General features: G+C 43.9%; 1 protein-coding gene across 3 annotated transcripts in view; it reads right to left on the minus strand.

Annotated features, from left to right (window-relative positions):
• Positions 1–22,619, minus strand: part of Glurib (Glutamate receptor IB) — a 208,665-nt gene that overhangs the window by 97,939 nt on the left and 88,107 nt on the right. The gene's annotated exons all lie outside the window — the stretch shown is intronic.

The following is a 22,619-nucleotide window of genomic DNA, read 5'->3' on the forward strand; positions in this document are numbered from 1 at the left end:
TCGAACGATCACTCTTCGGTTGTCTAACTTTCGTCCATCGTCGCTGTCCTTTTTATCACCTTCTTCCTGCTCTTAAAGCCACGTACAGTTTACGTTCTTCTACCTAGACCTCTTGTAACTAAGCTTTTCTAAAACTACGACGGTACAGTACGATCATCCGATTATCGATAAGTAGAACGCAATAATCCAGTGGCGGCAGCCCGTATCGGATATACGATAGCGTAGAGTCCGTTTGCCAGTGGCTCGGCTCACATGTGCCACAGTGGTACGAGCCAACGTCTGCCCCGGCAGTGTCGGCGACCCTCGTGTAATTACGCCGATCTATTCGCCGTTAATAGTCGGTAATATCTGTACCGGTATTAATACTGCTCCCTACCCGATGGTTTACCCTAAACTATCGATACGGCCGATATTCCGTGGAATTCCTGATTATAATATCTCCTCGAAATTTCTGACGGACCGTGCGCGTCCCCGTCCGAGTCGCCGCTCGCCGCTCGGTCTCCCAAGCCAATCCAGGAAGCCACGGTTTGCCTCGGAGACCGAGAACGGAGATTTCTCTGCGGGTATCGCGTCCCGATTATCATGGATCGGTGGTAACCGACGTTCCAGTTGGCAAACATCGAGCTTCCGACCGATTTATCATGCTCGAGCATTGATTCTTCGACTGGGAAAAGTTAAACGAGTTCTTTCGTCTCGGATCCCGCGCGGACGATCGTGCAGCGAAATCGGCTAACTTGTCTTGTTGAAACAAAACACGCGGTGCTTCTTTTGATAAGGTTTACGACACACGCGGATTGACTGGAAAATACTTTCGTGCGTCCCTGGCAGATAGTTAAACGGTGAATCTGAGGTTTTCCAGCGATTTTTAGCTTCTGATAAGCGAATGGTAATGAAATTCGATGGGGCGAGGAAGTATTATTTATTTTTGAGTTTTGTATGAGTTACTAGTTTTATGAAAGTTCGTAATGAATTATTAAATAGGAAACTGAAGAATAATTTAATGGTTCTGTGGAGTGTGCAACGAATTAATTCCGCGTACGTCAATATTTTACGAAGTTGCAGTTACTTGAATTTGTACGAATCCATTCTCTGAACAATGGTTTCACGTTTCAAATGTTTTTGCATGTAGTAAATAATCGTTTGCTTTGTATCACACAATTTTCTTCGTTCTTCTTTTACATTTACTGCTTTCTTTTTCGTGTAATATTATAACAATCCCAATATCATTTATTCTTACTCCGATTGTACAATCTATCAAAAATTCTGAGCTCAGAATGGGAGATTACGTCCGACTGAACACATCGATAAACAAAGATCACTTTTTTCCGAAGCAATTCTCCTTCTAATTTACGGAGAGAGGGAGAGAGAAGTTTTAAAATGTTTGAAATGAAAGAAAGTCGGATGTTTTTCCCTCCGGCTCGGCTGGGAACAAATATAAGCAACGGGACGTCGCATCGGTATGATTTTCTTTACGACTTCCAAAGTCGCCACGCTGAATTTGACTTTCTTTCGAGTGTTTCTCCTCTCCATCGCGAAATGAGAGAACTTCTCGCACGCTCTCCCGCCTCCTTCCACGTCCGTAACCTTACGTAATATTATTGCACGGATTTTTCTTATTTCTCGCCGTCGCGTTTCTTTTCGCGTCACGGCTGCTATTTCTACTTTACGCAATTTCTTCTCACCGCTGGAAATCCGTGAAATCCTTAAAGAATCGGGTACCACGACGTTGAAACGAATCTCCGTGTTATATCGGGCTAGTTGAGAAATGACGTTGCTGGAGAGAAATGATAACTCTGATACACTTAAAACTTAATTGGTCATTTCGAAACTGAGACAAACGATGTGAAAATAAATATGTAAAATATTTTCATGTGATTGTTCTCTTAGAGATTAAAAAGAAATGAAGAACGTTCACTGATTTACTGCGTAATACAACGTACAGCAACCTATTCTAAAGATCATATGTATTTAAAAAGATATTATAAAGTATTAAAAGTTGTGGTGAATCTTCCAAATAGAAATTTTAAGATAAAATTCGCTTCGTCGATGTTGGCAGTTGATACGATCTACAGAAAATAAAAAGAAGAATGATAATTCTCGGATCAAAACTAGTACAACTTTTTTATTTTTAATCTACTGTATTAAATATAGTGAGGCAACATTTATAGCGAACTCAAGGCTTTGGACATCCGTTTACGCGTCTTTCGTAAAAATCGACAAATAACAATGGCCGATTATTCCGTCAACAGGTGTGTCCCCGACAAGCCCCTCTTTGTTTCTACTCGAATCTGCGAAAGAACCCGAATATTTCGCGGAAACGTGTAAATCGTAAGGACAAGATCGCAGAGAAAGCGTTTCTTGTTCCTTCTTTTTTTTCACGCTGAACTAGCAGCCGAACAGAATGAAAGAACCTCTCGCCTGCTGCTCGGTATCAACGCGACTCGACTTCTCTCCGCGCTCTTATCAAAGCACCGCTGTTTCTGCCTTTTGAAACGCGACGCTTCGTGCCAGCTCGTAAAACCGCATCAGAAGAAGCGGCAGATTATTATTTTTATTAACCTCAGGCTATCAAATAAAGTCGATTGAGGGGTAACGCGAATGATTCTGTTATCGCTTGCAACGTAATTTTCGTGGGGGGTGAAAAAGGGGGTGATTTGATCCTTTCAGAAAGGTTAAGGGTAAAATTTAAGGTGGGGCAAATTTTTTAAGACACATTTCTGTCACGTTATAGTACTAATTAAGTAAGAAAATATTTGTACTAATTGCTTCTCTATATTTTTTATATTATTAATTTTCTCTTTCATTCATTCTAAATAGATTAGAATTTTTTAGTTCCTATCTTGCAATTTTTCTGACAAATATAGATACAATTTGTTGTGGATACTTTTATGAATACTTGTAATTATTAATTTCTTTGATGATACAATATGTATTGATTCACAGAAAATATTTGTACTTACTTTTTGTCAGGACCCAATGTTTGTTATGGCGTTCGATATTGTTACACGAGTATAATGCTTCTCGATCAGATTATCGAATGGAAAACAGCTGTTTATTTGAGGTTGTATTTGGTAAATGGTTACAAGTTTCCAAGCAGCGTAAGTCGATGATGATAGATAACCGTGGGAACGAGATACAGTGAAATTGGTACAAGCAGAAGCGTAAACATTGTTTAATATCTAAGACGTTGACGCTTGTTCGTGAAACAAGCTTCTAATGGTGTAGTTACAGGAAGTTTGATGAACTACGACCATAAAGTTGCGCCCAGGCAATCAGCCATTCGTGATCTATTGCGCCTCAGATTTTACCAATCCGAAGGACAACAAACTCTTAACAATTTTTGTTCCATCTTCATCTCGCGACGATACAATGTTCTGCGCGCACGAGTCACACCTTCATTTTCACGTTGCTTCATATAACTATGAAAATTGGATAACATGCGTTTCGAGTGGCTTTTTACTTCCGTCAAGTACAATGGTACCTTTAAATACCAATCTGGGTGGCCGTGTTTATCTCTGCGAGCGTTGACAGGTGGGGCGCCGCCGCGCGTCTATTGATTGGTGCCCAGCCTCCCCACCACGGCTCTCACACTCACATCGATTCCCCCCCTTGAACCCTCCAGAGCCCCGTGCTCCTCCAACCTCATCTTCCTTCCCTCTTTCCTTCTACTTTCCCGTTTTCCATCCTCCGCACCCTTGCCACCATCGCGCCCACCCACCATCAACCCGGTCACGGGGTCCCTCATATTTTTCTTTCGACCGCGAGCCACGTTTTTCGGCGTTGCGCCTCTCCTCGACATCGGTATTCGCCCCGGGACCTCCGCTTTTACGCTTCTTGCATCCCCCAGGCGCTCCACTCGTCTTTACCTCGTTCTCCAGACCGCCGCGTCGTTCCGTTCGCCAATCCACCGGTACCGTCGTACCACCGATTTTTTCCCTCGTTTGTTTCCTTCAACTATCCCAGCTGCAGGCTTCTAATTTCTCTCCGTTAGAGTCGTTCTCATCGTCAGTTCCGAGGTATCTTTCCCTCAACTTCTCCCAAGGTACACAACCGGTTCTGTAATTTATTTTAATCCACCCTTTCGCGTCTTTCACAAACGGGATCACTCGTGGTCGCTTCAGGCATTCCTAGGAACTTTTTCAGCGGAGCTATTAATTTTTCAGGGTTTCTGCGTGTACGCATATAAGGAGAGAGAGAGAGAGAGAGAGAGAGAGAGAGAGAGAGAGAGAGAGAGAGAGAGAGAGAGAGAGAGAGAGAAAGAGAGAGTTAGCGAGGACGTCTGTTTCTTTGGCTCGTCGTTCGACCGGACGTTCGTCAATGGACAGTACGCTCGCGTCGTTCGTACCAGATTCCTCCGTCCAGCAGCCTTTTTAGCCGGCTTAATGTCTCCAACGTGCCCGCTTTTTGTTCCATGTAATGAAAAGTGTTTAACGATGTTGGACGAGGAACCGGTTCCAGCGGCAAGAAGCGTCGTTTCAATCGGTAGTATATACGCTTCGAGATTGTCCGAGGGCAAGAAAGAAGTACCAAGTTGATTCTTCTTTGTTGCCTTTTAGGTGAGAGTTTGAATTCGTTCGCTCGGGGTACGTGGCTTCGTGGCGGGTGTGTAATTAATGAATCGTTTGATTAACGCGTCTCGTACCATTGTCCTGATGGTGGACGATAATTTGTTGAACTAACATTGATCAAACGGAGAAAATTGTTGTTCATTGAGTAAAGAAAGATTAACTTGGTAGATAACGAAGAAAGAAATGTAATAAACCATGACAAAGCGAAGAGAAATCGAGTAAAGGATGCGTTTAAAGCTCCGTTTTCAAGAAATGCAATTTTTTTAAATCGTTAATTACTATTTCATGTCAATTCGTAGAACCAAACATCTCGAACACTGCACATTGTAACAAAATGAGAAAATTGCAAAGTTCATTAGAAAAACTTTCTACGACAGCATTCGAGGGATAACTTTTATTTACACGAATCTTACACCGTGCCAGTCTTCTCACATCTCGCAACTTAACCGTCCCAGCACAAGGCTCTCCCCTTTACTTTCCTAATTTAATATTTTTACTTGATTTCGATCCCGTCTGACCCTCGAATTTTCTCGGGGGAACCGTCACTGGCTGTAACGATGCACGTTTCGGGTCGAGCATCTGCTCCAGCGCACAGTATTCGCGTCACAATCTCCCGAGCGTCTCCGCTCGCGATTACAGGGAGAGACAGACCGACTCCAGACACAAAACACGTACCGTTTAAGTAATCCAGGAACCGGCGCGTTCGGCTGAATCGACGTCGTTGGAGGGAAACGGAGGCACGAGCGAAGGTTTGATCGGCGAGGCTTGAAATTATCGAGGCGCTCGACGCGGAATGGAGGAAATTCCGAATAACAGCCATTACAAGCCGAACGACCGCGAACGATCGACAATGTCGTTACGTTTCGGTCACCGCGATTCGCTTCAGCGTTTCCCATTAACTTTATTCGTTATCTTTTATTACGACGTCGCGGCAGGACCGTCGATGATGTCGATACCGAGTTTATGGCGTTGAAGCGGGCGAGCGCGCACGCGAACCGGACAACGCGAGGACCCTCTCGTTTAAGCGGAAACGCACGGGCGCGTTGTGAATGTTAGGTTCGAACTCGTGTTCAACGCCGCGGAAAATTTTCGCGGCGCGCATGGAGATTTAAATGGGGAATGTTTAAATAAAACGCAATACGTTGCCTCGAGTAGAAGCAGTTCCGTGAAAGCGGTTTAATATTCGACGGAGTAGTAGAAATTAGCGGTTATTCCGTGGAATGAAATTCGCTCGCTCGCCGGCGATACGTCAGGCTTTTGATTTCCAGCGCTTCGCGTTTCGATTTCCGTACATAAAATTCGCTGGTTGTAAAAGAATTACTCTGTAACAGTAAGTTGCGTGCCGTCGAGGGCATAGTTTCTTGGATTATGCTTCAAACATTAGACGCAAACATGCTATATTCACTATATAGCTTAACAATCGGCTATAGTTTGAGTTCATCAAACGGGAAGTTATTAAATACGAATTATCTGTGATTTTTAATTATTTTGAATTTGGCATAGAGTTTAACCTTGCTGTGAATTATAGATCATTTTAAATAATTTCTTAGTTGCGAAAAAATGTACAAAAATTGCTACTGTTATGTTATAGTATTTGAAAAAATTAATTCGTGCACCGATACCTCATATTTTCCGAAATTCATTTCTAAGAATACATTCGAATGCAAGAAAAGTTGAAGATTCTGATATACTTAAATAGCGCACGACTGTAGGAATGGAGAAAAAACTAAAATAATAAATTAAAGGTCACCGTGGACAATCAACCAGACGCTTTCCCTTTTGTATGATTCGTGACAGAGATACGTGTGTTCTAAGACAGCGTTTGTATGAATAGGCGATCTAGATGGGCAATCAAGATGGGTAATCTAGATAGGCGCGACTTATTCAACCGTAGATCAGAATACCGCTTCCACAGGACTTGGCCACGTATTTGGAAAGCTGACGATAATTTTTGATAAGAGAATTGCGAAAGAAGCGAGATAGATTGCATGTTTCAGCAATTCAATTGCATACCTTTCTATCCGTCTGAACAAAGTAACTACTTCGTCGTCAAAATAGTGAAAACTAGTTTTACGAACAATTTGGCCGGCTAAACTGATCAGAAGACAATTTCTGTTGCTCGTCACGCATTGTTATACAGCGTTGCAGCACGATATAAACCATCTACTTGATGGTACAGACGAATACTTTGGTACACTTAACCGTATCTGTTTGAAATCTGAAGTTGTCCCGCTAAACGCGTTCTGAAATTCATCTAGACGAAGAAAAGTCCCCAAGCTCGCTCTCTTGTGGCCGGAAGACTTAAGACAGCGTCTTTTATGTTCCCTCCGAAGAATTCGAGGTCAAGGCGAAGAGGACGGTGATATTTATCCTACGCTTTCCCTAGCAGTCGCTAGCTCGAGGATAGAACGTCGTTTTCCAAGGTATAGTTGAAATAGTTGGTACCGTGCCTCGAGCATTGAGAGAAGAAACGCGTTCGTCCAGAATTTCTTTAGAGAAAAGATCCATCAAGGATATACAAAAGATCTTTTACAAAAAGAGCGCTGAACGATTTTTGGACAAGTAAACAAATCTTCCTTCCATAACAGATTTCAGAATTATTTTTCGATAATCAGAATGACGAACGAAGAAAAAAGATTGTCGAAGTTTTAGAAATTTTTCATTAAGTATCCTATCCAAGAAATAAAGTAAGTTCACTCATCGTGAGCGAAAGGGTTAAGCCAATATGCAAGAGCCCCGTCACGAAATTCCCCTCTCGTTCGTGGTAATCGATTCGCCATGGGGATTGAAGGACACGCGAGAGCCAGAGATTCACAAGGTTAACCATTGAACCCCTTTTGGGGCGACACCTCGGCTAATCAGCGAGTCTGCTCCATGACAAATCTAATCCGACGACAATGACCTAACGAGGTAACTCGATTTAAATCCATATCCTTCGAAGAGTTCACTAACTAACGCGACCACGCGACGGAACCGTCATCTATGCGGAGGACGCAGCGACGACGATCCGATATTGTATCCGCCAAGATATTCCGGGGATTTAAATTAAGTTCTTACCCTGTAGATATTGAATCCACTTTATGTTAATACCTGGTGATCCGTGCCACCCTTTCAAGCTACGAGAAAGACGAACGGCTGAATAATTTTCGAAAGCTCTCCTCTCTTACATTCCCATAGAGCCATTTTCGTCGAGAACGAACTCGATGAGTCGAATGACGCTACATTTGTTCGTCTTTTATTGTAATTCTATTAAACGATTTGATGAACCTTGGCCTAGCTTTGAATGGTTTCGTAATGAACCGAGGGATGATGGACGTAAAAGAGAAAAAAAAATTGGGCTTTGTTTGCGGTTGGTACTAACAGTAAAGTGAATGTAATATTAATAATAACACGATTCTCATAGCACGTTTTGATTACTTTTGTTGGAATAATCATGCGTACGAAACTCCATATTGAACCATAGAACATGGACGAACACAGCTGCTTACTTCAAGCACGATGCAACAGTTGCAATTACAGAATACTCCAAGAGCCTTTAAGGAAGATCCACAAGCCTAAGTCTTTTGAAAATCGTAGTTATTCACCATTCCGAATATTACCACGTCGGCCATGTTGGTACCGCTAAACAGAATTATTTGGCACGACAATTAAAATAATTTATGATCAAAATTGTACATATTAGCAGCGATGATTCTAGTCCTACTGGTCTCATTAACGTAAACGTTCGTTTAATACAAAACAATGGTATTAAGTAGATACAACCGCTGTTAATTAAAGTTTACGAGAGCAGCGAAACGATCGCTCGTGTTTCCATGCTCGAAACTTGGAAACTCGAACCTTTTCGAGATTCACAAGCACACAAAGTCCGACTGGTTCGTTCCTAAATCCACATCGTTCGCCTCGCTCGTCTGTAATAAGAATGCACCCTGCCAGAAATTAATCATCGTTTCGCGCGGGAATTAATCAAAGTTCGAACTTTCGCGCTCCATATTCCCCGATGGAAACTCGAATCGCGCACAATATATTGCTCAGTCACGACTTCGTCGCGTTCGCGAGCAGGTATTTATACCCGCCGGCAATTTAGGATAATACCGAGTAATTCCTCCGGCGTTCGTCGGCAACAGTCGTTGAACTCCTCTTGTCGTCGGAGAAATTGCCGGCCGAGAATGTCGCCCGATCGCCGGCACAGGCGTATCGAGATAAGTCCCACGCCGATGGATAATTAGTTAACAGGCTGCGCGCACGCGGAAAGTCCACGGCGAACTTCTCGTTTGCCCCTCGTCGGAATCGCGGCCAATTCGTCGCTAATTACTATGCGCGCGGATACCTTGGCTACCCGGCAATTTCCACGGAGATATAATTTTCGTAAACTATCGGCCAGGCTAGCATAATACGGAATAACAAGCTGCGGCGGCTGCATTATGCCGCGCGTCGTGCCAGGGCTGTTATTAATTTTAACCGAATCGAAACTTTCCCCGTCGATCTAATTTTTCCTCCTCTCGTCCGACAGAAAGTCACAGCACCCTTTCAGGGGATGATCTTCTTACGAGCTTTTGGAAGTTAAACGAGTTTCGAATTTCTGATTTTCGGTTAGTATCGCGCGGAGGATTTATGTTGACGCCCGACGCATAATATTTTGGAAATATCGAGCTCGAGTCTTCCAATGTACACCTTCAGGGAAAGTTTCGCGCATACGCGAGATGGTACACGACACGCATGGAATTATCTTCCAGCAAAGAAGATTGAACGTCAAAGGTAGAGGAGAAAGTACTCGCTGAGTAAGAGGCGAGCAAGTAGGAACATTGTTAATCATGTAAGCGGGAGACTACCTTGAAAGTCCTTTCGAATAATGGCGATCGTTCCACCGAAAGATCCCGCCTTTGCTCTTTTATTCAAAGATTTACGAGCAGATAGAGAGCTCGATCGAGTGGGCCCGTTAAAAGTCCTCGACTCGATCATTGATATAATGTCCCTTGCGGGAAGCACAAGTTTCATATTCTTGGCTGGACGTTCGGTTGCAGTTGTACTGCACTTTTAGGTTTATGATTCGAGTTTAACTGTAACGTTCGATGCTCTGGTACTTTTCTTCTTTCGCTTTTTATATTAATTATTACTTGATTTTTGTATCATCGTCGCTAGATTTAAATACACGTTGCATGCGTTCACTCAATCTCGACTCGAAAGTGCCTCGAACCTTGAGAAAGAAATTCTGCGGAAGCTGTCGAGTCTGAAGTATACTCGACGCGCCGTGATTTTTATACATATTGTAGTACCTCGGCCAGAAGACAGAAATAACAAGATACTCGACGAGACACTGCGGCAAAGAAGAAAGAACGTCGCGGGTAGATATAAATAAAATTTACCATATAGAATTGTCCTGATCCAGCTCTTCCATATCCGAGGTTCTCGCGAGCGTACCGTCGTTTCTCGAAACAGAAATATACTGACGGAACAGGAAAATTGCAAAACGCAAGTGCAAACGATTTTAATCCAACTTTTCTCTATGCAAAGTCCTCGATTATCGACATTTTAAAAGTACGTCGGAACATGAAAGACATTGGAAACAAAGTATAACGATGCATTCGAAAAGAAACAGAATCGTATTTCGAAAGAAATTGTAAAATTCGAATTGTTGCAAATTTCTAAAGTTTCAATTTTAAATTACGCACCAGTAGCTTTGATTATTCGCTTTGGTGGCAAAGGGGAGACATCAAAGAATTCGAATCCACGTTATTTTAACGCGAATCGTATCCACGAAACAGTAGGGATCGGAATTGATATTCGAGAATGGCGAGCGATTCGACGACGATCCATCCATTCCCAGCAGACAGCTGACCGGAAAGCAGCGAGTTGAGAGAACACGGCGTCTACAAGTTCGATCAAGAATCACTGGCGGTGTTCTCATGAGCGTCCCCGTCGAGACTGATGTACCCTATCAAACTGTTTGATGTACCGGCTTGTTGTAGAACTCTATTGGCTGGTTCTCGAACGAGTAATAAATTTTCTTCAACTGGCTGGGGCCGGGCGCTTCAATCGCGCGGCGCTTGTATATTTTTCATGGCGCCATTATTGGAGCCGTTCCCTCGAAGGAATATCTCCCGATAGGTACTAGGCCCGCTCATGTTTTCGGTGTCGGCCGGTTTTGATAGACGCTATTCGAAACGCTTGAATATTTAGCTTTACGACCGGATGTACGTTATCTCCATAAGTGTACTGTTCACTGGCGCGCGTTGCGACGCCTCATGGAAATTAGGTATGAAGATTAAGTACAGCGTGCACGCCATGTTCCATTCACTATGAATATTTCGAATTGTTTCTGCCGCTATTTCAACGATGACCGAAACGAATGATGTAAGTAGCGACGATAAGGAGCAGTCTCTGTAATAAAGTATTTTGAAGTCGTGTTTTTTTCTAGCACAGTGATATATGGTATGTGAGACAGCAATATCGGACTCTTCATAGAGACGATCAGACTACTGAGAGTACTGTAAGAAATATCGGGTAACGGGCGGTCAACGAGGGCCGTGTGCATTTCCCTGCGGCATCGCCCCTTCCCGGGGCCTTGCCTAAACATACGAATGGGCCATGACGTTGAGGGTGTCCTCGAGGCTAGTACGAATAGCCTAAGAAGGCATTCTTGTACGAACCTTCGAATGAGACACAGAATAAATACGCCCAGTAGACGTTGAGCCATCGATTATTACTTCATTTTCCTCAACATCTTACAGTACAATATCTTTCTACTGTGTCTTTCTATGTTAGAAGTATAGCTTTTGTATAGAGAGAGAATTCTTTTAAAGATTCTTAACTCTAGAAGAAAAAAAAGATAATGAAGGAGGAAGGATTTCTAAATACATAAATCACCCAAGACTACCATTAAAATTCATTCCTCTCGTCGATTTTTCAACCACGTGCATATTAACAAAATACCCAGAGATTCGCGATCCCTCTCAAGAATTTCCACACAAAGACGAGAGTTGAAAGAACAGCCGTGAAACTAGAATGTTTTCCTTTCACGCTGCCGCGCCATTATCGCGGATGGAGGAAGCGATGAATTCGCGTAAAAATCGGAGGCTGCGGCTCCGATTATTCCCATGGGGGGGCGCAACCGAGGCCACTCGGGCCGATTTTTCAGCAGGTAAGCACAGGTGGTGATTTATAAAGTGGGAATGCAGCTAGGTGGGCCCCTCGCGCCCGCTCACGGCGATCAATTACAGCCTCCTGTTGGTACGAGTCATAATATTTCCCTCGGCCAGCGGCAACCCCATCACCGCGCTTTATGCATACCAGGGCTTTCTATACCCGCTATCCCGGCAAACATTATAACGCCGCGAGATTATGAATTTTGTATACGCCTCGACGAATCCAGTCGACGCGTCTTCCTCCTGGAAATCCCGTATTCCCTCTCGCAACCCTCCTCGCGAGCTACCGAAAACAGCTCTTCTTGCGTGCTAAAGCGACGAGCATGATCTGTGAAATCGAGGTTAATTCACATTTTCACCAAGATGCAGGTCGAAGATTTACTCTTAGAATTTCTGTTCCAGGAGGCAGATTTGGCCATGTAAAAGAAACTATAACCGTTCTTGACTTCAAGATGTTTCGGAGATTACGATGGTTCTTGATGGTTCTGTAAACGACACATGTGTACAGATAAATAATTATAACCATGCAATTTAGATACTTCTAGACGTTCTTCTTTTTTTTACATAGAAATAGGGTAACTCAAGCGAGGTTCCTTTAATGAAAAATATAACGAAAAAGAGAGATAAACGTGTGCATTCAACTCTCGTCGCGAATCAGTTAATCCTCTGTCTGAACGTTTGGTTCGTCATGAACTGAGGGAAGTTTTTCTTGGAGGGAAAGACTTAACTTTATTATTAACAACTTTTCAGTATCGAACAAATATGTACTTTGCGAGAGATATTAGTTTGAAAATTTCGAAGAGCCGGTCGGATCCAATGTACACACGGTATGCTAGTATGGATGAAAGAGTTATAATTGTTTCCCAGAGCAGGTCTAGGATTGAAGTAAGCAATGGGATACTTAATTACCGGGACGAAAGTTTCTAAACCTTGTAATACGGAAACCCTCCATAGTCCAGTAGTTCATGGAATCGACGGATCTCCATTATGAATTTCTACGTTCTAAGCAGTTTTTTATGACCAATTATCATGGAACTTTGTTATTATTAAGTATTCGAGCCCATTGTTTGCAGATTTATTTTTTTAAATCACCTTCTTCTTAGCACTAAACGTACCGGCATTTTTTTATATCTAATCTAGGGGGTCATTTGACCCCTTATGAAATAAACTTTGATTTTTCTCAATTCGACAAAAATCTTTGGCGCCTCTGTCGTCTACGGAGATTCAAAAAGTACCCAGTTTCATCGGCAACCACATTATCCTGTGTTTCCTCATTGTCTGGAAAATCACTTTGTGTAAGAAGTTGAGGAAAATAGAGTAATAACTCGATGGCTCAACGTCTACTGGGCGTATTTATTACTGTTTCACCTGAATGCCTTCTTAGGCCATTCGTACTAGCCTCGAGGACACTTTCAACGTCATGGCCCATTCGTATGTTTAGGCAAAGCCCCAGGGAGGGGCGATGCCGCAGGGAAATGCACACGATCCTCGTCGACCGCCTGTGCAGCCTGTTACCCGATATTTCTTACATTTGACTCTCACTTTGATCATCTTTTGCTATTGAATCTTCTTCACCTGAATTCGCTTCATTTATTTGTCGAATTCTTTCCAACTCTTTCCTTGACCGTGCGGACATGTTCAGGGTTGCAGTGAAACGTAAGTTCAATTGAACGCAACAGAAACTGTCAGAATGTGACTAAAACTGATCTTTGCTCTACGAATCTCAATATACGACTGCATTTCTGCTTCGTTCAGCTACAGAAAACTCATTGAAGAGAGTGTTGCTTGTGAATCTCCGATAAGAGTCTGTTCTGTTTACGTTAGATCATTTGAGTTGCCCAAGTGCTTACGCTGAAACTAAACTCATATATCAGGTTCCGACAAATGAAAAAGTCATTTGAAAACCGATCGATATCCGAATTTAGAACTAAGATTCCAATTGGATAATTGCTGAAAAATACTAAACTTCGTATGGGGTCAAATGATCCCCGTTGGTACATAAAGTAGGTAAATAATTTTTGTCGATAAAAAATAAGCTACGAGGAAAACAGGAAGCGAGCAATTGTATAACCGGATGATATAAGAATTTACAGAAAGTCAACTGATGCACAAAAATAAGTATAAATGTATGAATTTAAAGTAAATTTTCAAAATGGGTCATTTGACCCCGCTTGGTGCGTTTAGTGTTAAAGCATTAGAACCGTCAAAGATATCAAAATGACCGATTCGTAACGGTTTATAAAGATACATTTTTGAGAATTTTGTCTACATCTGTTGGCAAAAAGTATCGAACAAATCTTTTTAATGTCTGTTATTTCATTTTTTTTTTTTTTTTGGAATCGTTAGATACAGCGTAAAAGTCTTATTTTATCCGAACCGTCCAAGGATCTAGCTATTCTTCTATTGCAAAGAAAGAAATGGTAGTAGAAAGGGGAAACTTTTCAAGTAATCGATAATTACATATGTTTACATAAATTATTCGCTAATAAGAAGCCACGAATGAACAGGAGGATTCACGTGAAACACAATGGAACATTCCACAGATCTGTAAATAGAGAGCTCGAATAATCGAGACTGCATTATGCGAAAGTTTGACGCAAGCCAGCCGAGTTTGTCGGTTTTCTCGGGCTGAAGTAATTATACGGGTTATGGGGGCTGCTTTAAACTTCAGCTTCGTAAGTAGAATTCCTTTTCCCCGTTGATTCTTAGCTTAATACTTATCCCCGACAAGATAAATAACCTCGTCGCAACAGACTCGTAAACTTAACTATCCGGAATATTTTCTTCGTTCGGAACGGAACGAAACGAACTGACGCGGTCCAATTTCACTTTCGATGTTCGCCAACGATTTCGAAAGAATTCGAATTAAGTCCACCGTGGAAAGTCAAACCGTAATTTTTTTAACGTGCGGCTTTCAGTATTCGATATTTAAGTAAAAAGTGACAACTCTAAAGAATTCTCAAGCAGTACACGAAGTAAATAACTCATGGACCACTAGTCCATCAATTTTACAGAATATATCGATCCGTTAACACGGCTAACCGTCCGTAATAAAGATTCATACCATACGAATACACACGTGTAGTACTACACAATTGGCGCAAATGAAAACACGTGGACGTCGCGTTGGAACGCGTATAACTCCTCTTCCACCCTGTGAAATCCACTCGAGGACACCCGAAGCATTTCGTAATAACGAAACTTGGCCACTGAAGCAAAGAATTCTTCACTGCGAGCCGCTCTTTGACGCCTTCGTCTTCAGCGTGTGTACGTACTCGCCGGTGGTTGCGGTTCTTAACCGGAAGACGCCCCGAGAGACGATCGATGCAACAAGGAAAACCGTCTTTGTCCGTGGACAGCGGTGAAAAAGGCCAGCGCGAAAGCGAACCGCACTTTTCCTTTTATCATCGATGGGATGGAACGAATTCGTCGAACATCTTTGTACGTTTGGCTGCGAAAGTGTGGCCTAGAGCACCGCGGATGCTCAAAGCATGTCGAGTTCCTTTGACCGATGCTCGCGCTCGGTGAATTTATTGGGGAAATTGCTCGTCACTATCTTAATTATTATTAATTAAAAGCGCAACGGTCAACGTATTATATCGACCAAGTATTAACAAGTTTCCTTTGACTCGCTAAGCAAAACTGATCTATAAAACCTAACCTGAACACTTTTCATTTTCCCTTACAAAGAAATGTCTCCGTTCGAAAGTTCCACAGCCCACAGGAGTTAGTCAAACAACCTCGAGTCCGAAATCTTCAAACTCGACAATTATCGGCGAGGCGACCATCGCCCACGCGTACCTCGTTTGGTTTGTAGAAAAAGAAGAAGCGAGGGTACGCCGTAAGGGTGGACGTTGGCAAAGAAACACGGTCGGGCTTTCGCGGTAGGATACGGGTGCACGGTGGATTACGCGGGCGGCGGTCGACGGGGTACGTGAACGGGTTCGGTTCTTTTCACGGAAGAATGGCTTTTCCATGTCGGTGAATTCAGTGGCCGGGCGGGCAGAATCGCGCCGCACTCGAGCGCCACGGTCTACGGCCGATCGACGCCGTTCGACGCTCGAAAATACGAGCCGAGAGCGGGCGTCTGTGCGAAGAGCACGGGGGTGACGACGCGGAGAGCTCGAGGACGGTCGCGCAACGTCTTTGAAGAAGGGGAACTGTCCCGACAGGCGACGCCGATCGGTTTCCTCGCTCTAAAAGGTTCTCCGCGTAGCCTCGAACCGATCGAGTATTTTCCAAACTTTCTCCCCACCCTCGACGTCCTTCTACCCTTCCACCACTTCACCGAGCCGCGTATTTTTACTTGCTTTAAGCTACTTTCACAGCCGACCCTACCTTCACCTTTCTTACCCACGACTTACTTCTTCTTCTTCTTCTTCTTCTTTTTCTTTTTTACCACCCCTCCTCAAAACGCGCTGCCTGCGGCTGAAGCGATATCACTTTCCGATAAAAGTCGGCTCGCCAGCTAGCTTCGAGAGTTAAGGTCTATAGGACGAGGGGAAGCGGAGAAGTCGAATGACAGAGAACAAGGAGGATGAAGTGGCGAACGAAAGAGAACGAACGGAAATCGGTCCGCGAGTTTGGAGCACTGAGGGTGGTTCGTAAGTTAAGGTAGCATCTACGTGGAATTTTACCATTGGTTGTCGTCGAGATGCGCTAGTAGGGTGTAAAAGTGTACTTCTCGACGGCGCGAAGTTTATTTAAAATTGCTGACATGCGTCGCAAAACTGAAAAAGGAATCGAAAAGCGATCTTATTGTGAGTAAGATGCAGTATAAATATTACATTAAAGCGTCATTCAGAAACGGTAATTAAATAATACAGGATACAACTATTTATGTGTTTGCGCATCGGAGGAGAATAATTTTTCGTTGCTCGGGTTTCGTAGCCTCGAACTGTAGAAGGGATGGCAAGCCCTGTTCGAATCGTGGGTAAAGGACGACACCGGTCGCGTGCATTTCACAGGGAAGACGGAGCCGTTTCATTATTCAATACGTCGCGATAGAAACAGGAAGCCGGCTGGGAATGTAAATTTGTCAGGATTACGCCGCGGTAAACAAGCTCCCTTTCGTTACGGCCGATTTTATGGAACGCGCCCAGCCACCCTGACGATCGCGTGTTACGCCGGTAATCCGCGCGACCGATCGGGCTTTTATCGAGATAATTAAACGATTGCGTAACAAATCAGGTAATTTCCCCGTGTAGCTGATTGCGCATCGATTATTTAAATCACGGGAGCTAATTATTCATTGTTTGCTGACTTTTTCCGCGGTGGTAAACGGTACCTGTTGTCTGCGGGCAGCGAAATGCGGTTTCCTTTGATTCAACGATTGCTGATACAAACATGACACTCGGCGGGCATTAGATTTTAATCTCGTTTCATTTTTCATCAATATTTTTCTTTCGTTTCGACCTTTTCTCTTAATTCCGTATTACGGACGAGATAAATTAATTTTTTTGCAATCAGTTGGCTTATAAATTACATATTTGTGAAGATAATTCGGGCAATTAATCATTTTTATATAAAAGCTAACACGGTTATTTATTGTAAATGCTTTGGTTACTAAATATAGTAATGTTTGTACCGATCACATCAGACAGAAATTTAATTGATGCCTACTTTCGTTGATGTTTATTAATTTACTATATAATTGGTACTTTCAAACTTATCGTTTGATATTCAATACAATCGAGACAGAAACATTCATTTACGGCAGAAATTGTATAATTTATGAATAATTTAATGCTAATTATGGTTATTATCTCTCATGTAACTGAAATTCGTTCTAATATTAACGTCGATATAATATCATATAATATATCGCTGCGCAGAGGTTGAGTTATACGGTTTCGTGAGATTATCGTTTCTGACATTGATGTGCTTCAGACATGTGAATTCATGGTGAAACCTTTATGCTCCAAAAGGTTAGACGGTGCTTGAAATTGATCAGTATCTCCATTCTGAGTTGATTAATCGTGCAATTAATCGATCTTCAAAACAAAATTAAAAAATTTGGTAAAAATTCTGTTACAAATCACGTCTAAATAAATAGTTACTCATTTAACATCTACTTCAAGCAAAGCAATTTTGTCGTAAGGTAGTTTCCTGTTGAAAAATTACAATGCACAACAGGGATAATTCATCTACAAGATAATAACTTTTATTATAGTTTACATTTGTTGTTATATACGGTCAAATGTATTTTTCCGTTTATGCATTCATGTGATGGATTACTGAATCATTTGCAAATTTTATCCGTCTAACAAAAGACTGTGTTACTTTCGAATTTTTTAGTAAAACGCGTTCCATCTTCTTTCCATTTTCTATTAAAGTCGTAAATGCGACTGAAGTATCATCGCAAAAGCAAAACTCGGACGTTCATTATCTAATTTTATTAATTTAAACAGGTTCCCATCAAAGAAGAAACCATCGTCTGAAATCGCAAGGCCATCGTTCATCCCTCGACCTCAGCTCAGTAGATGCAGACGGCTTTGACCAGACGTCCAGCGAGCTCGGCGGTGAACCTCGAGATCCCCTTAACAAACCGATACATAGACTCGCGAAGAGCCACGTCGTTAAAGAACGGAAGGACGCGTCTGATTATCATACCGCCGCCATGAAACCACTGTACCAGTTCGATAAACGCGTTTTTGATAATCGTTCGTCCGAACCATGGCAAAGCCGCGTCGCGATGAAAGAATAACGAGCTCCCTTTCCACAGCAGCCACGACGATTATCAGAAACGATATAATGGACCCGCAAAGGCGTCCATCATCCGTTCTATTCCGTCTCGGTCGGATACGAGCAGGAAGAACGGAAGGAAGGAAGGAAGGGAGGAAGGAAGGAAGGAAGGAAGGAAGGAAAGAAAGAAAGAAAGGAGAGAGGAAAAAGAGAGAGGGTAGATGGTACGATGATCCTCGAATCGAGTGACTTACGCGATCCTTTTGCTTTCATCAGGCGAGAGGGGGTCGCCGACAGACGGTTGGAAGAGGGCGATGGAGGTAGAAAAGAAGTCGGAACGGGCAGCTCGAAAGTGGAAGAAAAGGAAGCCAGACAACGGCGGGCCAGCAGGAAACGGGACTTCGTTGGTGGTATTATCTGGGAAAATTATGTCGACCCTATCTCAGGTTGAAAACAGAAACGTGGACGGCCAAGGGGCGATATGAAATAACCGGTATAAAAGGGAGAGTGAAATCTCGTGCTCCCAACAGGACACCCGTGGAACAGAAATATTACCGGCTGGATAAACTCCAGCCCCGTTCTTCTTATTCTCCCGCGACGAAACGTGCCCTCCTTTCTCCCGACGACGGTGTTATCGATGTCCCTCGTTTTTCCGTCCTTCCACGGGATCCCTGCCTCGTCGCCTGTTCCAGTCGCAGATTAATCGCCGATCCGCGATAAGATAGGTGACATTGAATCCTCGATTTCCCGCGGCGGCGTGTCGAGGAAAAGTCGGGGGACACCTGGACGGGGAATTTGTCGGTGGAACTGGAAGGAGACGGCTCGCGGCGGCGGGTCTTCCGCTCGTAAATAGGGGAGGCGTCCGCGACGACGGCGGCGGCGGCAACCACTGTCCCGTTTTTGTTCTTCTCTCGTTCGCTCTCGATGCGATTTCCATAAATTCAATCTTTTTGCCGGCAGTCTGCGCGCTTGGATCTGCCTGCGAGTGCCGCGAGACCCGTTCCCCGGAATATTGAAACCGTAACTCTTATTATGAGGTCGGGGGTGAAAAAAAAAAAGAAAAAAAGGAAAGACGCGACCCGCCGGAAAGGGTCGGATAAATTTCTGTTTCTACCAGTCGGTGTGTTTGTTAGTTCGCTTTGAGACTTTTCTTGTTTCCAGACCGCGTATTTTTCGCCCCGTTCGAGCGGAGCCAATGGGAAGGGTGGAATGAACGTCCGTCGGTGAATACAAGGGGACGTTCAGTTTTGTTGTCGATAATAACAGAGTGTTCGATGGGTAGAAATCAGATTCTTAGCCAGATAATGCTCGATCTCTCCTGCCTTGAGATTAGACCAAGTTTCTCGAGACTTGGGATCAGATCTGTTTGGTCAAGGGCGAGCGAATTGTTACCAAAGTTACGTTTGCTTTGTTCTCGTGAAAACAATGTGGAAACCTTTCCCTTGTACGATTTCTACGAAGAAGGAAAGAACAGCAGAAAAAGGGCAGGAAAAAATAGTTGTCCATCACTTTTGGAATTTCTGTAGTGGTGTAACAAGTATTATTAAATGATAAGTAATTGGATGTTGTTGGATCTAATTAAACAGTAGGTAAATGAGAAATTATGTACTGGTTAATTAAGTCTATCAATATTGAATCCCCTTATCGTTTAGTTGTAATTAAACGAGACCTAATTAAATTTCTTATTGCGTAATAAACAATATGTAAATCACGCTATAGTGTCAATACTTTACGCAGCCACCGCAGGTGTATATCAGAGATTCCCATGCAGTTAACCAGCTCCACTTTTCAATTTCATCGATAGCTACTATAAAGAGCATCGAATACCTAACGAAAAAAGGAAGACGAAACTAAGTCAAACATTCCCAGCACTTCATAAAAATTTGCCCGAAATACTCAGTCACCCGTCAAGTCTACCCTAAACAAAAGTTCCTCGTCCACAAAAATAAAGCGGACGCCTCCCGACCATGAAACCGCAAACTTTATCATTCCAATCGACCGCAGTATCCTCCCGTAGTCCGCGTTAGCGTCAGAATTTCCCCCGACCATCGGCCTCGAACAAACAACCGCCCCCGGTGGCGTACCAACTCGATAACCGTCGATGCAACGGCGGCAGCGGCGAAAGAAAACTTAGCGCTCTCCGGCAGCGATCCCGGGGGTGTTCGCCCGCTAGAAATGGTCGATAGGCGCAGAGAGCGGGACGCGGGGGTGGCGTTCGAAGGTACGCGTGGCGGCGCGCACAGGGGCCGTGGCCTTTATTAACGCGTCTCGCGGCGCAACGGGGTCGCGTGCACGCGTTAAGAGCCAAGTATACGGTGAGCAGCTGTTGCTAACGCAATTTTGCGCCCCGATATAAATCCTCCCGCCGATATCGAATGGAACGCGAGGGGATACGGTGTCACGCGTGCGCGTTCTACCCGCGCCTAGCTAACTAGATCCTTGATGGACGCTCGACCGGGTGGAACGACGTGGTTATATAGAACGGATCGAGCGGAATAAGTCGACTCGTTCCTCCGCGACTTTGTTCGATGGCAAAGGAATAGGGGGACGATGAAAGAAGTTCTCCTCTACTCTTGGCCTGGTCTCGCGGAGGAAAAGATGAGCCGTCCATTAGGTGGGAGTCGAATGATTTTTACAGCGTTATTGGGCACGCCCGAGTGAAAGGAGGGGTCGAATCACCTGCACCAATTAGGTCCCTCATGGACCATTCGATTTGTTCCCGATGTGTCCGACTGGTTCTTGATATATGTTCGATCGCGGATGTCGATAGATCTGGGTTAAGTCGAGATGAACGTTTGTACGCGCAAAGAGCTAATAGACATCGCATCTTCGTCCGTGTTCTATATGCGTCATTATAAATTTCAGCCATTCAAAAATGAACCACAGTTCGCTCCATATTAAGAACCCCGTTGCTTTTAATTCAGCTCTAGCTAAGGCCAGACGAAGAAAAGAGACACAGAGAATTAATTACCGACTGGAGCTCGTCGATGCACACCGTTCGACCGATTGAACCTCGAAAAAGGAGGCTAGATATCGCGATCGGTCCAGTGGCGGTACGAGCGATCCAGCATCGACCATCCTCGACGACAAAGGATTCTCCATGGGCTATGGTTACACGGGGAACGGTGGAATAGAACAGATTGGATCGACTAGGATAAGTCGTTTCATCCGAAAACTTGGACCAATTGAAAAAAAAAGAGAAGGAGACGAAGAAACGAAGGAAAGAAAAAAGCGGGGGGAGAAGAACGGTCGAACCGGTGGAACTTCTCGTCCTTTCCTTCCCCTTGACTTACTCTCGGCCAGGAAGCGAAGTTACGCCCATTACGACGTGGACGAGCGAGCTACCGTGATCGGAGATGAACCAGAAAAAGGTAGAGGAGCTCGAGAAGCAAGGGTGGGGAGATAGAGGGAGTAAGGCGAGGGAGAGGAAGGGAAATCGAAAAATCAAACTGTTGTACGAAAGAGGGAAGGGAAGATTGGGCAACGGGCGAAGCTCGATCGACGATGGCCTCGAAACACGATTTTCTGCCGCATCGAGTTACTGATTGCGAAGATACTACGTCAGAACTGTAGTAGCGTACGTGTACGGGCGTCCAGGTGCCAGCCCGCTGTTTCAGAGCGCCGCGTCGAAGGAAAGAGGCAGCTGCCACGTACCGTGCGGTGCTCTCTCGGAAAATTGTCGTCGATTTTGTCGACTCGACCCCGCGAAACACTCCACGCATACACACACACATACGCGAACATATACGCACACGTGCGCTTCTATTTTATCCGTTTAGCTGAACGCTCCCAGGTAAATAACTATTTCCTCCGTGCGTTCCACCCACCCGCCCCCACTCGACACTGCAGCGAACCGGTTTACCAGCGTTCGAAATGGTATCCTTGATGCTTTGTCGAGCTGCACGACGATTGTTCCGCGTTATTACGACCACCACTGTCGCGAACCGCCTCGTACTTGAAGCCGACGGCTCGCTGATTGTTTGTTACCGCGCGAGAAGTATAATTACTTGAAATTTTCAGGCAATCCGCAAACCTTTATTGAGCTAATTCGTAGAACCTCTGTCAATGAGAAACTTTGGAAGCACTCACGCGAAAGAGAATTCTTAACTATTTAGTGGACACGAATGTACAGATACTTTCAACTTGTTGATTACTTATCATCGCGAGGATAGCCTCCTAACAAGCGTCACAACTTCGAAATGTTAAATATAGCGTGTCCACCCAA

This window comes from Xylocopa sonorina, chromosome 10, assembly GCF_050948175.1.
Source record: "Xylocopa sonorina isolate GNS202 chromosome 10, iyXylSono1_principal, whole genome shotgun sequence".
Classification (NCBI taxonomy): Eukaryota; Metazoa; Arthropoda; class Insecta; order Hymenoptera; family Apidae; genus Xylocopa; species Xylocopa sonorina.